We start from the raw sequence: 14,564 nt of genomic DNA, 5'->3' as shown, positions 1-14,564 counted from the left end.
AACTTATATATCTTTTAACCCTTCTGTGCGTGATATATATCCTTTAACCCTTTTTGATTTCTATTCATACATAACTTTATCATTTATATGATTTGCAGTGTATTGTTTTATGACTTATTTTTAAGTTGAAAACTTTAAATTTTTATTTGATTGAAACATTAAATCCGTTTTTATAGGTGTTTCAAAAAGTTTAGTTCGCTTCTGCGTGATGAGGTCCAATGAGACCCACCACTAATTACATAAGATTGGTTGTACATATTTTTATGTCTTCCGTGGATATATTCACTATAGTGAAACTACAAGTGCAAAAAAAGTTAGTTGAATATCATAGAAATCGATCTAAGATTTTATATTTCTATACATGTTCCAGACCCATCGCCTCCTTGAATTTGGCAAGATGTGGCTCAATTTGGACCAAGCCACTAAAAAAATCGTATTGTTTTTCCAAAAATCTAGTTTGTTTAGAATATTCAACTACCAAAACAATATATTGTTGCATGGTACCTAATAGTATACTTATAGGTACCACGCCTGCGACAAACATCAGCCTCTAGAATACATATAAAAAAATTAAACATTATCGGATTTCAATTAAAAATTAAAGAAAACTCTGTATTTACAAACAAATATCTATATATGCACTATGTGCGTCATGGAAAAGTCCACCTACAGTAAATTATCGAAAAATATCGAAGGGATAACCTCTCTACCATCCTTTTTTATTGCAGGCACACACAAAAAAATTCACGAAAATTTTTCCAATTAAAATTATAATTGAGCTTTAAAAATATTAAATTAAAAATTTAATTGATTCAACAATTTTTATAATTGAAACAAAAATCAATCACAAAAATAATAGTATCAATTAATTTTTTAATTGGATCAATTAACTTTTTAATTGACCTTCAATTAATTTTTTAATTGATACTATCATTTCTGTGATTGAAGACATTTCAATTAAAAATTAATTGGATCAATTAATTTCGTGATTGAATCAGAAAAAAAATTTTGTGTGTGGTTACACTAGATACATTTTGAAAACCTCGATATGAAATAGCGGGAAATTTTTGTAGTCTTCTTTTATTAATAATTTCCATCACAACACATATATTCAATATATTAAAATCTTAAATTCATACTCAATTGAATATTTAAAGCAATGATAAATCTCAGTCAGTCATTGAGAAATTTGACTTTTCGTATTACATATCCTAGAGAAAATATTTTTTCCATAATATTTCTCGTACAAAGGTATGATTAAAGATGGCAGGGATTTTTTTATATCTTCTACATGTAGGAACGTTTGAATTATAAAACATATATCTAAAATGCGATTTTATTCCATGCTACTCGAAAGGAGAATTAACTTACTCACAAGTATTGAAATAGAGACGAAAATATGCAAAGGGCTACCATGAAACCGGTTACAAATAGGTCTTAGCACTTTTCCAGTAACATCTAACCCCAAGGAAAATGTCCATAAAAGCTGCTCGATATTAAACTGGAGAACACCAGTGTTTGGTTTGCTTTTCTTTTCTCTTGTTTTTTTTTTTTTTTTTTTTTTTTATTGTATAGGGTGATTTGTTAAGAGCTTGATAACTTTTTTTTTTTAAAAAACGCATAAAATTTGCAAAATCTCATCGGTTCTTTATTTGAAACGTTAGATTGGTCCATGACATTTACTTTTTGAAGATAATTTCATTTAAATGTTGACCGCGGCTGCGTCTTAGGTGGTCCATTCGGAAAGTCCAATTTTGGGCAACTTTTTCGAGCATTTCGGCCGGAATAGCCCGAATTTCTTCGGAAATGTTGTCTTCCAAAGCTGGAATAGTTGCTGGCTTATTTCTGTAGACTTTAGACTTGACGTAGCCCCACAAAAAATAGTCTAAAGGCGTCAAATCGCATGATCTTGGTGGCCAACTTACCGGTCCATTTCTTGAGATGAATTGTTCTCCGAAGTTTTCCCTCAAAATGGCCATAGAATCGCGAGCTGTGTGGCATGTAGCGCCATCTTGTTGAAACCACATGTCAACCAAGTTCAGTTCTTCCATTTTTGGCAACAAAAAGTTTGTTAGCATCGAACGATAGCGATCGCCATTCACCGTAACGTTGCGTCCAACAGCATCTTTGAAAAAATACGGTCCAATGATTCCACCAGCGTACAAACCACACCAAACAGTGCATTTTTCGGGATGCATGGGCAGTTCTTGAACGGCTTCTGGTTGCTCTTCACTCCAAATGCGGCAATTTTGCTTATTTACGTAGCCATTCAACCAGAAATGAGCCTCATCGCTGAACAAAATTTGTCGATAAAAAAGCGGATTTTCTGCCAACTTTTCTAGGGCCCATTCACTGAAAATTCGACGTTGTGGCTCGTTAGTAAGTCTATTCATGATGAAATGTCAAAGCATACTGAGCATCTTTCTCTTTGACACCATGTCTGAAATCCCACGTGATCTGTCAAATACTAATGCATGAAAATCCTAACCTCAAAAGAATCACCCTTTAGTTCAAGTGTGGAGTATAAACACACTTAAATACAATTTACATGCCTTCTCTGGCATAAATTTAGCTTGTGGGGTCTATTGTGTGCTTGCTGTACACACGGTTGCCTAGTGACAGTGCCCCTATAAACACATTGGTGCGATTTCTAGCGCAATAGGTTCCCAGCACCAATTCAATTCATAACTACACTTGTAACATGGTGCCTGTCCTCAATTTAAAGGTCAGTAAACCTTTTGACTAGATTTCTGGTTGGGGGATTGTGAATGGTGGAGGCATACAGCATCTGCTGCAACTTCCACGCAATCTCGTTGTAAACAATCTTAAGGCAATGCTCGTTTAGTGAGCATAGCATTAGGAGAGGAGTCATACAGTGGGGGTAAAATTTTTCTAAGTAAGTTTATGCGAATGTTCTTTTGTTTGGAACAAAGATGAAGTTTTTCCACGATAGCACAAAGGTTGGGCTATTGCACTCTTGCCTATATTGTGCGTGTGTGTATCGAGGATTAAGTTACCACTTGTTAAAGGCATTCGGTTCGAGGACCACATTTATGGATGCAATTAATGACCAATTGTATATTAAGATTAAGAATCGCTGTCATTATTAAGAAAAAAAATATTTTGTCTTATACTTCAGGTATAAAAAGCACTACACAGAAAAAAATATCACCAAAATATTTCCAATTAAAAAATTAATTGAAGTTCAATGTTTTTTCAATTAATAAATTAATTGATACAATTAACTTTTTAATCAAGATAGAAACATTAAGTTAATTAAGTCAATGATTGGAAATTTTAAAATTTTTAATTAAAAAATTAATTGATACAATTAACTTTTTAATCAAATTCGGAAGACTAAGTCAGTTAAAAAGTGATGAATATTTCTTAATCCAAATAAAAACTCTAGGCCATTTCAGAAAGTAATTGAAAATAGTTACATTTAAAAAAAATTAATTGGGGTTTGCATTCAAAATCAATTAAATTTTTAATTGAATCAATTAAAAAATTAATTGAAAATTGCTAATGACATCAATTAATTTTTTAATCAAGAATTTTTTCTATGCCCAATTAAAACTGTGATTGATACAGTAATCCCTCGATTTACGTCGTCTCGGTTTACGTTGTTTCGATTTACGTCGTCAAGTTTTTTGTTCCATCCAACTTCGATTTACGTTGCCATTCGATTTACGTCGTCGATTTTTTTGCCAGCTTTATCAGAGACTCCTTCCATTAGTGAAATAAGTACCAACGATGATGACATTGCAACATTTATTACTGAAATTCTTACCGAAATTCGTCAAACTCTGATTGACATTGCATATATACGCAATTGTCGAAGTGACGATGTTTTTTATATGTATACAACGTAACGGTTTTTCATTTGTTTATGAACTTAAGTTTTAAACCCTGATATTTTGGAATAATGAATTGTTTTTTTATGTTTGCTTTATGGATATATATTTAGTTATTTATTTTTTATGGATAAAAGACTGAATTACTTTTATTCTTCAAGTTGTTTATTATGTACACCCATATACATACATAATTAAATGGACTTAGGAGTGAGTATGAGCAAGTTTTAATTCGTTTTACGTCGTTTCGATTAACGTCGTCAAATTCCGGAACCAATCACGACGTAAATCGAGGGATTACTGTACTATCATTTTCGTGATTGAAGACATTTCAATTAGAGGCCTGCACAAATGTATTTGGCAGGCAAATACCAAATGGTGTTTACGGCCAAAGTCAAGACATGAGAGTATAAATGAGAGTACAAATAGTATTTGTAACCGAAGAAGCTCTGAGCAAATTAAACATAGTGTGTATTTATTTCAACAAATACTCGTACTTCCAATATTTGCCCTGATCCCGCAAACTCAAATACTCTCTTTGCAAAGGCAAAATGCATAAACACATTCATCGATAATGAATAAATAACACAAAACAACATCAAATACTCGGGACACGAAGCATAGCGACCGAGTATTCCTAGAGATTCATCTTTTTGCTTTGCTATGCTTTTGTGGTGCATTTGTTAGTCAGAGTTGCCAACTTGTAGGAAGAAAAAGTGGTATTTTTTGACTGTGTTTCGATCAATTACATTCATTTTTATACCCTAAATAGTGGTCAGGGTATAATAACAACAAAAACAAAAAATGTGCCTACCAGAAATATTGATTTTAGACCCCATAAAATATATACCGATCGACTCTGAATCACCTCCTTTAATTAAATGTTATTAATCGAAATGCAAAGAAACTTAATTTAAAAATAACGAATGTTGGTTTATTAGTTATTTAAACATAAAGGTACCTATGTTATATATCAAAATTCAAATAACATAATATGGTTGTCTTTTCTATGCTTATTGAAAATATTGCGATTTTGGAGTTTTATATTTACATGCAGCGGCAAAATAGGCGGTAACACTAATGGAGAGAATTCATATGTGAACCGTTATATTTTCATTGTTAGTTGCTGGTGCAATAGTCTGAAAATAGTCAGTTATTAGTAGTAATATTACCAGTTTAAACCAAAAAATATTTAGGAATTTGATTACCACCGCAATTACCATCAATCTCCCTGCTTTCAGCTATAAAAGCATTCGTTTTATTGTGATATGGCATCCCTACTTGACATTATATTGCTCTCTTCTGCTTCTCAGTTTCTCCTTCTCTCACTTACTCACAACTCCAAACAAATGGTGGTGGTTTTATACATTTTACTAGCGTGGAGATGGAAATACAATAGGTACACCATATAAAACTTGCAAATACGCGAGATGTGTGTAAGTTTGCAAATGCTGAATATGTAAATAGTGTTTGGCGTGAGTTTTTGTATTTGTACACACAAGATAATAGTTCATGTGTAGGGAAAAATACAATGATTTGCGGGAACAAATGAGAGTAAACAATGACCCTCAATAGACAAAAATGTCTTGATATGTCTTATAAGACGTCTTGTGCAGGCCTTTAATTTCAATTAAAAAATTAATTGGATCAATTAATTTCGTGATTGAGTCAGATTTTTTTTTTTTTGTGTAAATGTTACATTGTTGGTGGAAGTTTTTTTCCAGCAATGCGGATCTTTTGACGTAATTCGGTTTTAATTCGGTGTATAAAATTGAAAGAAAAAAAATCAAAAAAATTGAATGCGTTCATATTTAGAAGATCTTTAGGGGACAATTTTTTGAATATCTTTTGAATATGAATGCACTTCGAGCCGCGAACGTACGAAAATATTCTTTCAATGGAAACCAAATACATGTTCTTTACGATTTTGAAAAGCTTAGAAAGGAGAAGTCTATATTTAGTTCAGGGATAGATTGATACATGGGTCGATAGATTTTTTTTATTAGATTATAAAGAAATATTGCACTATTGGTTTGGAAAGAAGTATTTTTCCGTTTTAGAATCAAATTTATAACAGACACTACAAAGTAAAGCCTCAATATTAATCTAACCCATATTTATAGTTGTTTTTGGTCTCAAATAATTTTCTTTAACCCAAAAATAAGTTATATTAAAATATTACACTAAACAAATAACAAAATTACTTTGAGCTTACTTCCTTACTCGGGGACCTATAGGAAGTAACGAAATTTGTTGTATTAATGAAATTATTCGAAATCAAGGTTTAAATTGTATTTGACATGATATTAAAGCTGTTATGTTTGTAACAATTGACAATCTATTTCACCACGCGCTGTAGCTGTAAACACAATTCTATTCAAAATCTTCCTTACGTATGGAAATTTTCTGCTGTAAAACTAGTTTTGCAATGAACTCAGATATGGTTACAATACATATGCTGCTATCAGGAGGTACTACGCGTACCTTAACCTTCACTATACACAACAAAACTTTTACCAAATGAAAGTCAATTCAGCACATATTACATGCGGTAAGTAGTGCTTCTTCTCAATGGTGTCATGCTTTGGGGATTTCCCATATGCCCGAATGTGCAATACCAAAATATGTACACAAATATACAAACCAGCAACTATTGGAATGGGAAAATATCCGGAGGTATTGATCTCTTTCAAAGAAGAAACTAAATAGTACAACAATTACCAGAAAACCATAACCATACCAGTTGAACTGGTTCCAGAATTGGCATTCAGAGTGAGTAGTGAATTTAATAGCAGCGAGTATCTGTTGTTGTTGTTCGATTCTTAATAATTCTTAGCCTCGTTGTCTCAACTTGATATTATTGTCGATCCATATATTTTTTTTTTTTGAAATCTGTATTGGATTATTGCCATTCATTTAGCCTTCCTTATTAACATGTCTATTTCAATTGGGAAGGTAGTGTAAAAAGCACAAAGTTTTGTTTTGATTAAATCGCTGGAGGGTTTTTGCTATTTCGTATAAAATAGAAGATAGATCTTTCTAATCATTTCTTTTTTGTTTAACAATATGTTAAAACTCATCCTCGGGAATAAGAACAACGTTTTACCAATATAGTTTAAAAATTGAAATGAGTAGATAGACCAATAAAGGGAACTGATGAGTATGTGGAAATATTTTTTACATTTCCATAATACCATAAAAAATCAGTAATAATAATCTAATAAATACGCTACTATACTAATGCGCCGTGCAGACTATAAGTTTATCCGGACGACAGTTATTGTGTCGAACATATCCCATATATTGACCACATTATAACCCAGCAAAAAAATTTGGAGGTTCTTCCAAAAGCACAACTTTAAAAGCACTTCCAGAAGATGCACTTCCATTGATGTTCTTTATTTTAACTAACCAGGAAGTTCTTTTAATTCAATTTTTTATAACTTGATTTGTTCATACTTTTAATGGGTAATTTTAACTTTTTATGTTTCAAATTGGTTAAAAACAGTTTAAGGATTCATAAAATGGTACAAGTCATTTAAATTTTGTTGAAAAAAATGCTAAATTCAATCTGAAAAAATTGTGAATTTTTGAAAATATTTGAGGTCAAACCTTTGCAACAAGCGTTAGAATCCATTAAAAATTATAAAAATTATTTATTACACAAAATATAACAGAATTTTTTAATTTACATCCAAAACACTGAATTCGCATTACACCTAAAGAAGTGATGCAAATTCAGTGCAACGGCTGTTGAAATGGAGGACTTCTGTCCTATGACAAGCCCATGTTAAATTCATCGCTTCTGCGTCAATTATGCACCACTTCTGGATCCAAGAAGAACATTTTCATTACTTTTTTGGTGACGCTTTTTTTGCTGGGAAGTTAAGTCCGAAGGCATAATCGACACTGTTTATGGGATCGATAACACATTTACCGACAATGCGTATCGATTGGACACACTGTAAGATTCTTTACAAACAGACATTCCGTCCGGAAAAACATAGTCTGGAGGACGCATTAGGCACAATACTAAGGTACACTAATATATTTCGTACAACAGCAGTCTCAAATGTACATCATAGATGATATATGCATTTCGAAACAAAAGGACTAATAAAACAAAACAAAAACAGAACAAAAAACAACATTTATTTGATGATAATTGGTCGATTCGTGAATTTCTTAGTCAAAAGAATATGTTATAGAACCACATTATTAAATCTTTTGTAATTGCAAATTTCTGATAGTGATCCAAAAAAATCTCATGTCTATTTACATGTTTGGGTACTATTTGTATAACGTGTATCGCAAATGCGGTTGTTATGTTACAGTTTTTTTTTCAAAACTTTCTATTTCAAACACATAGTTTATGTCGTTTATATGAAGAGCCGATCTCTTCTACAAAACCAATGACTTTATGCCGGAGATATTACATCTATTGGGTTCTCATACTATAAAGTAATATGCCCAACATCGAAATCTCGCGAAATATTTTGAATATAATTAAAAATATATTATTGCATTTAAATGTTTTCGTTTTCATTTTTGAGTGCTTGTATGTGTAGCGCCTTTAAATAGTAGACTGTAAGAGCGGATGGTCCGTGTTTCGATTTTCCGTCCGAACAAACACACAAAACTTTTTTTTCTGATTCAATCACGAAATTAATTGATCCAATTAATTTTGTAATTGAAATGTCGAATCACAGAAATTAAAAAATTAATTGATCCATTTAAAAATTAATTGATACTATTAATTTTTGTGATTGATTTTTGTTTCAATTGAAAAATTTGTTGAATCAATTAAATTTTTAATTGAATATGTTTTAAAACTCAATTAAGACTTTAATGGATTTTTTTTCTGTAAATGATAAAATGGTAACATTTATAAAAATCGAATACTTTCTTCTACCTTATTTGTATTACACAAGAGAAAGTATTGACAACTACGAATAATCTAAAAAAATAAAATTTTGAATTAAAGATTTCGAAAAAATATAAATATTTTTTTTTTTCGAAATCTCCAGTTACAATTTTTGAAAGCGAAAATCCTTTAGTGGAAAAAAGTTTTGATTTGAAAAATAAAGCAAACAACCTATAACAAAATGCTCGAGTGTAGTTCACAACGAGTTTAACGAAATCACCGAGTTTATTCTGATGGTTTCGCTGTAGAGGATCTTGATGAGGAATGTGGAAGTTTCGAAATCTAGCCGTTTTGCAGTCCTAAGAGGTTTGCCATTATAAATTTCACGAACATTTTTTCCTCTGATGGGTATGCTACACTTTCAGTTTAGTCGACAAATGAAATTAAAACAGTAATGTAAATATATTTTTCTTTTCGAAAAGTCTGGCGGAAAAAGAAGTAATGGCTTCTCTAAGCAACAATTAAAAAGTCAGAACAAGAAAAGTCTGAAAAAGAAGTTAAATATTATGAACTAATTAAAGTTTCTTTTTTTTTTAAGTTTCTTTTTTTTTGCATTTTCCGTGTTCATTTCGTTACGGAATATACTTTGTCGTAGATGCTTGACATATAGTTTTGGTATCAGCTGTTATGGTTATTTGCGCGTCATTGATTGGGTACGCGGTGAGTTATTTGATTCTTTTTGTAATGGGCCAATATCAATGCATATTCTTGTATAGTCATTTTCCTGTATTAGAATAATCCGGTTTTCACAGTAGCTTTTCAACAAATTGACAATAACAAAATTATGCAAGTAATGAGAACGGCAACCTCGTGACAATGTACTTATTTAGCTGCCATAATTGAATCTTAGTCGTTATTATATAGAAGAACCAAACTTAATACATTAGGATCGTTCGAAAAACAAACACGTTTGTTGGTGGCCGCATTTGAGATTACAGCGTCATTCTTTTGCATAGAGAACGGTCCACCCCAATAAAAATCTATGTGTTGTTTATGTTTGTGTGTGCGCAAAACATAAATGTGTCGTGTCATACAAATGGGCATTACCTTTACTGCGATTCCTTTGCCGTGCCAAGCTTAACAAGTGTTGTAAGACAATGAAATCTTGCAAATGATTCGTTAAACAACTCCTAACTGTGACTGGCCATAAACATTTTCACTTTTTTTTTCTTTTGTTTATTTCATTCTTACTCACCACATTATCGTAAGTGATAATAATGAAAAGTCAAAACAAAGAGCTCTTCACAAAAACAATCGAATCGTTGACATTGACATTTGTCTCACAGGCTATTTTCGAGATATTCATCACAGGGCGACCGAGAATCTAATGATGGTTTTTTTTTTCAGATTTTCATGTTTGTTAGAGGTTTTTGTACATACGACAACAATCAGAAAACCCAGCAGCACGATGTGGTGGACCCACCAATAAAACATCAATCCAAAGCACTTCATAGAATTCGGAGAAGTCGCCAGGATATGTATATTGGGTTGAGCTTTGCCTATTCTCAATTAAAGCAATAAAATTGTAATTTATTTTTGTAGTTATAACACAGAACCTTTTGCGACCTTATTTTTTTTTATTTGTTATTTTTTTTTCATTTCAATCACGAAAATGATAGTATCAATCTCCCATTTTGATTGAAAATCAACACGATTTTCAATTAATACAATTTAATTGACTTTTGTCACGGAATCAATTAATTGTGTGATTGAATCAATTAAAAAATGATTGGTTTTTGAACATTTTAATTAATTTCGCGATCAATCAATTTTTTTATTAATTCAATTAACTAATTAATTGATATTGGCAATAAAATTCAATCAAAAAATTAATATATTACGCACCCAAAATCTTATCTTATTATGTTATAAACATAATTTACAATATAACCTTATCATAATAACCATGTTCTATAAGTTGGATAGCATTGGTATGTCATCGAAAATGGTACGGGTACTGAGGAGGCTCCATGAGCATACGTCTTGTCGAGTGTATGATGGATCTTCACTTTCTGACCAACTTGTAGTTTCCCAGGGTGTAAAACAGGGTTGCCTATTAAGTCCTACGTTATTTTCTATATATTTAAATGATCTTCCCGATTCTTTACCATGCGGTATCTCGGTATGTGGTAGATTTGTAAAAGTTTTGATGTATACAGATGATATCGTCCTTTTATCTGATTCACAGGAAGATTTACAGTCCATGATCGATGCACTTTACTATTATTGTTGCGTTTGGGGGTTGGAACTTAACCTTGATAAGTCGAAGGTTATGGTTTTTAGGACAGGTTCAAGGATAAGTAGTAATTTGTGTTGGCATTACGGGGGGCGTATTATTCAGCAAGTAAATGAATACAAATATTTAGGTTTTAATTTGACTTTTAACCTCTCAAACTCTAAACATCTTGAACTTAAACTTGTTTCGGCGAAGACTGCTATAAATGCAAACTGGCTGGGATATCTCTATAACCCTAAAATTAATCTTGACAATAAATTGAAAGTCTTCAACTCAACTGCGAGGTCTATATTATTCTATGGCGCACAATTTTGGGGTTTTCAACGCTATGAACAGGTTGAAAAGTTACTAAGCTTCTTCCTCAAGAAGATTCTATATTTACCCACGAATACTCCCAATTACATTCTGCACTTGGAGACAGGATGGCCTACCCTTTATATAAGTACACTCCAACTACATTTTGATTATATCAGGAAAGTATTTAGCCTTAGTATGGACAGATTACCGCGAGTGCTTGCGGAGGAAACGGTTCGGCGTGGCACATACTGGTACTCTCACTGGTCTACTCTGTGTCAACAAATTGGTATCTCTTTGAATTTGGGGCAGTGGAGATCTGATTTAGCAAACCTTCATTCGTATGTGATAGACTATGTGATATCAAGGGAATACGATGGTTTTGTTAGCAGCGCTAGGAACTCTAGATCCCACGATCTATATCCTCTATTGCAATATGGTATTAGTCCCTATTTTTCGAATGACAGGTCAATACGCCTTATGAGCACTATTATGAAGGCCAGAGGTGGACTATTAGACTTGAACGCACGTACTTTTCAAACTGATTCAAATGACCGTTGTACAATTTGTAATCTTGGTGAAGCAGAGAACACATTTCATTTTCTAGGGGTATGCCCCATTTTTGGAGGGTACCGGCAGCACTTCCTTGGCAAAAGATCACTCTCACTTGAAGAAGTTCTCGAACTACTGAACAGCTCCGATCACTTGCACGTTTACAAATATATAACCAGTTGTATGAAATATAGATCACTTCTAATCTCAGAATATTTATAATTTCCATCCCATCTATTCACATAAAGTTTGGTATTGTACCCTTTTAACAAATATCCATTTTGAATATATTATAAGTCTTCTTTCTATTCGAGCCAATCAGACACACAACATATATTGTTATGTCTTATTATGATTTAATTTAATTATTTTTATTTTTATTTACCTTAATTGAATTAACTTAAATAAATCATATACATACATACATACATAATAACCATGTGAGCATGTGCCTTCTAATATGTATATGCGCCTAGATTTCCAATAAATCAGTAGTATGTAGGCTAAATTATTTTTTCTGAAAGTAAACAGAATAATTAAAACTTATTTTTGTTCAATTAAAAGTAAATTATTATTTACCAAGTTGAATTCTTAGTTATAGGTTGCAGATTTATAATCTTCGCTTGCCGTTATACACTTTTGTCATAAAAAGGGGCTCGGCAAGTCTAATTTTAGTAGCAATTCCCTTCCAAAATATCCACACATTGAAATAGTCTATTAAAATTTGAACCAATCGGAGTCAATGTATTATATTGATGATTGGAAATACTTTGAAAATTGTGAAAATAAAAAATATAAATGGGCAATACATATTTTTATTATACACAATTAATGCGACTTTAGGATATTTTTCATATTTTTAAATCCAAAAGAAAGAATTTCTTACCATTACATAGAGATTGTAATGCAGCTCGGTAGGTTATACGAGTATATCATATATGCTGCTCTCTGATTGGGTTTAAACTGAAAAAAGACAGGTAAAACAAAAATGCACTTTAAAGCCAACGCTACTTCGCAACTTGAAGATTAATTTTCCAACGAACCCATACCGCTCTTGGTTTTAAGAAAATTAGGATTGAACAAAGATTTACAATTTTAAAAGATCAATCCGGTACTCACCTTTTGATTGCAAAAATATTCTTATACTACACTCAAAAAAAAATTTTTACTTGGATCCAAAGATTTTGACTTTCCCCTAAAGATTTTGGTATTGATTCCGAGCCAAAGATGCGGCTTCTTTAAAATAAAGAAATTTTTTAGCGACCTATCTGGCTTTAACTCTAGGACCAATAAAATTAAAATTAGAATACAGATCTCATTTATCAAATTTTCATTCTCTTTTCGCGGTTTATTAATAAAGGTACTCACGTACAAACAAATGCCAGTTTAAAAATCCAAATTATAAGGGATACTTCAAAGTAAAAAATATTTTCTTAATTCCAAAAAAACTTTAAACCAAAGACGCTAAATCCTCCAAATAAGTCTATATTTGAAGCGTTTTTATCTTAAATCTAAAGTTTCAATATTTCAGTTAATTTAAGGACAATGTCTTTAAAGCAAAACTGAGCTTCTTTACTTTAAGGAAAATTAGCCTTAGTTCAAAGACATGGGACTTTAACGGAGGAACTCAAATTTACAAAATTTGTGTCCTAAATTTAATGAAAAAAATTTTTGAAGCAAAGATTATAAACTTTATAAACTTTCCTTATCCTAAAATTAATGAAAAAATTTTTGATTTTAAACTTTAAATTTTTGATTATAAACTTTATTTTAATTAAAATTTCATTATTTTAAAGAAATTTGTCCTTAATATTTTGTAAATTTTGCATCCTAAATTTAGATTGCGTAATCTTTAATATCACGTAAATATTTTTTTCAGTGTAGATGATTTTTGATTAAAATGATGGAGTTGATTGATTGACCAATTTGAGGAACTAAAATATAATTTAAGTCCGTTTACTAACGGACTAAAAATCTAACGGCAATTTTTTGTTTTTTACGTGTAGCTGGAAACTTTACAAAGAAATTAAGCCCTTACTTAACAAAATCTGACAACAAATAGCGGACTTATATTTTTTTTGGTAAAACCTAAACTAACAAAAGTAACCAAATCAACGCCCAAAAAAGAAATGAGTAGAAACAAAGGTATAACTGTACATTTTATGCCATGTGGAAAAACAGCTGACTTCTTCTTTCGATCTTTTACCAAAAAAATTATAAGTCCGCTATTTGTTGTCAGATTTTGTTAAGTAAGGGCTTAATTTCTTTGTAAAGATTCCAGCTACACGTTAGAAATTTTTTTATATTTTATATGAATTTTTATATGTTTTTTTGCCACATTTTTACTTAAAAAACGCCGTTTTTTTACCTTTTTAAGCCGCTAACATCCAAACTACTTACCCGATTTGAAAATTTTCTGAGAATGAGTTGTAGACGGCTCAATTTTCTTTAATTTGAGTAGTATTAGGATCAAAAAGGTCAAAGAAAACGAAAGATATGCTCAAAATTGTAGGTGTACCTCCAAAAATTAAAAAAAAAAAAAAAATTAAAAAATTATATCTCGAAAACCAATCGACAGAAAATTTTTTCACCACTACTGTGGTACAGGGTATAATAAATTTGTGCATTTGTATGTAACGCCAAGAAGGAGTAATCATAGACCAACCTTTTAGTATACGGATCGGCTTAAAATTAAATTCTGAGT

At 31.4% G+C, this 14,564-nt stretch overlaps 2 protein-coding genes and 1 long non-coding RNA gene across 13 annotated transcripts in view; 2 read left to right on the top strand and 1 right to left on the bottom strand.

Moving 5' to 3' along the window:
• Nucleotides 1-14,564, top strand: part of LOC142239454 (tyrosine-protein kinase Src42A) — a 266,830-nt gene that overhangs the window by 141,511 nt on the left and 110,755 nt on the right. The window lies entirely within an intron of this gene.
• Nucleotides 1-14,564, top strand: part of LOC142239452 (uncharacterized) — a 57,373-nt gene that overhangs the window by 30,296 nt on the left and 12,513 nt on the right. The gene's annotated exons all lie outside the window — the stretch shown is intronic.
• On the bottom strand, nt 4,763-5,483 carry LOC142239456 (uncharacterized). Its single transcript, XR_012723040.1, has 2 exons — nt 5,063-5,483; nt 4,763-4,993 (listed from the first exon to the last, which is right to left on the bottom strand). It is a non-coding gene; the product is annotated as an uncharacterized LOC142239456 (long non-coding RNA).

This window comes from Haematobia irritans, chromosome 5 (assembly GCF_050003625.1).
Source record: "Haematobia irritans isolate KBUSLIRL chromosome 5, ASM5000362v1, whole genome shotgun sequence".
In the NCBI taxonomy this organism is placed as follows: domain Eukaryota; kingdom Metazoa; phylum Arthropoda; class Insecta; order Diptera; family Muscidae; genus Haematobia; species Haematobia irritans.
This window is presented reverse-complemented; position numbering and strand designations above follow the sequence as displayed.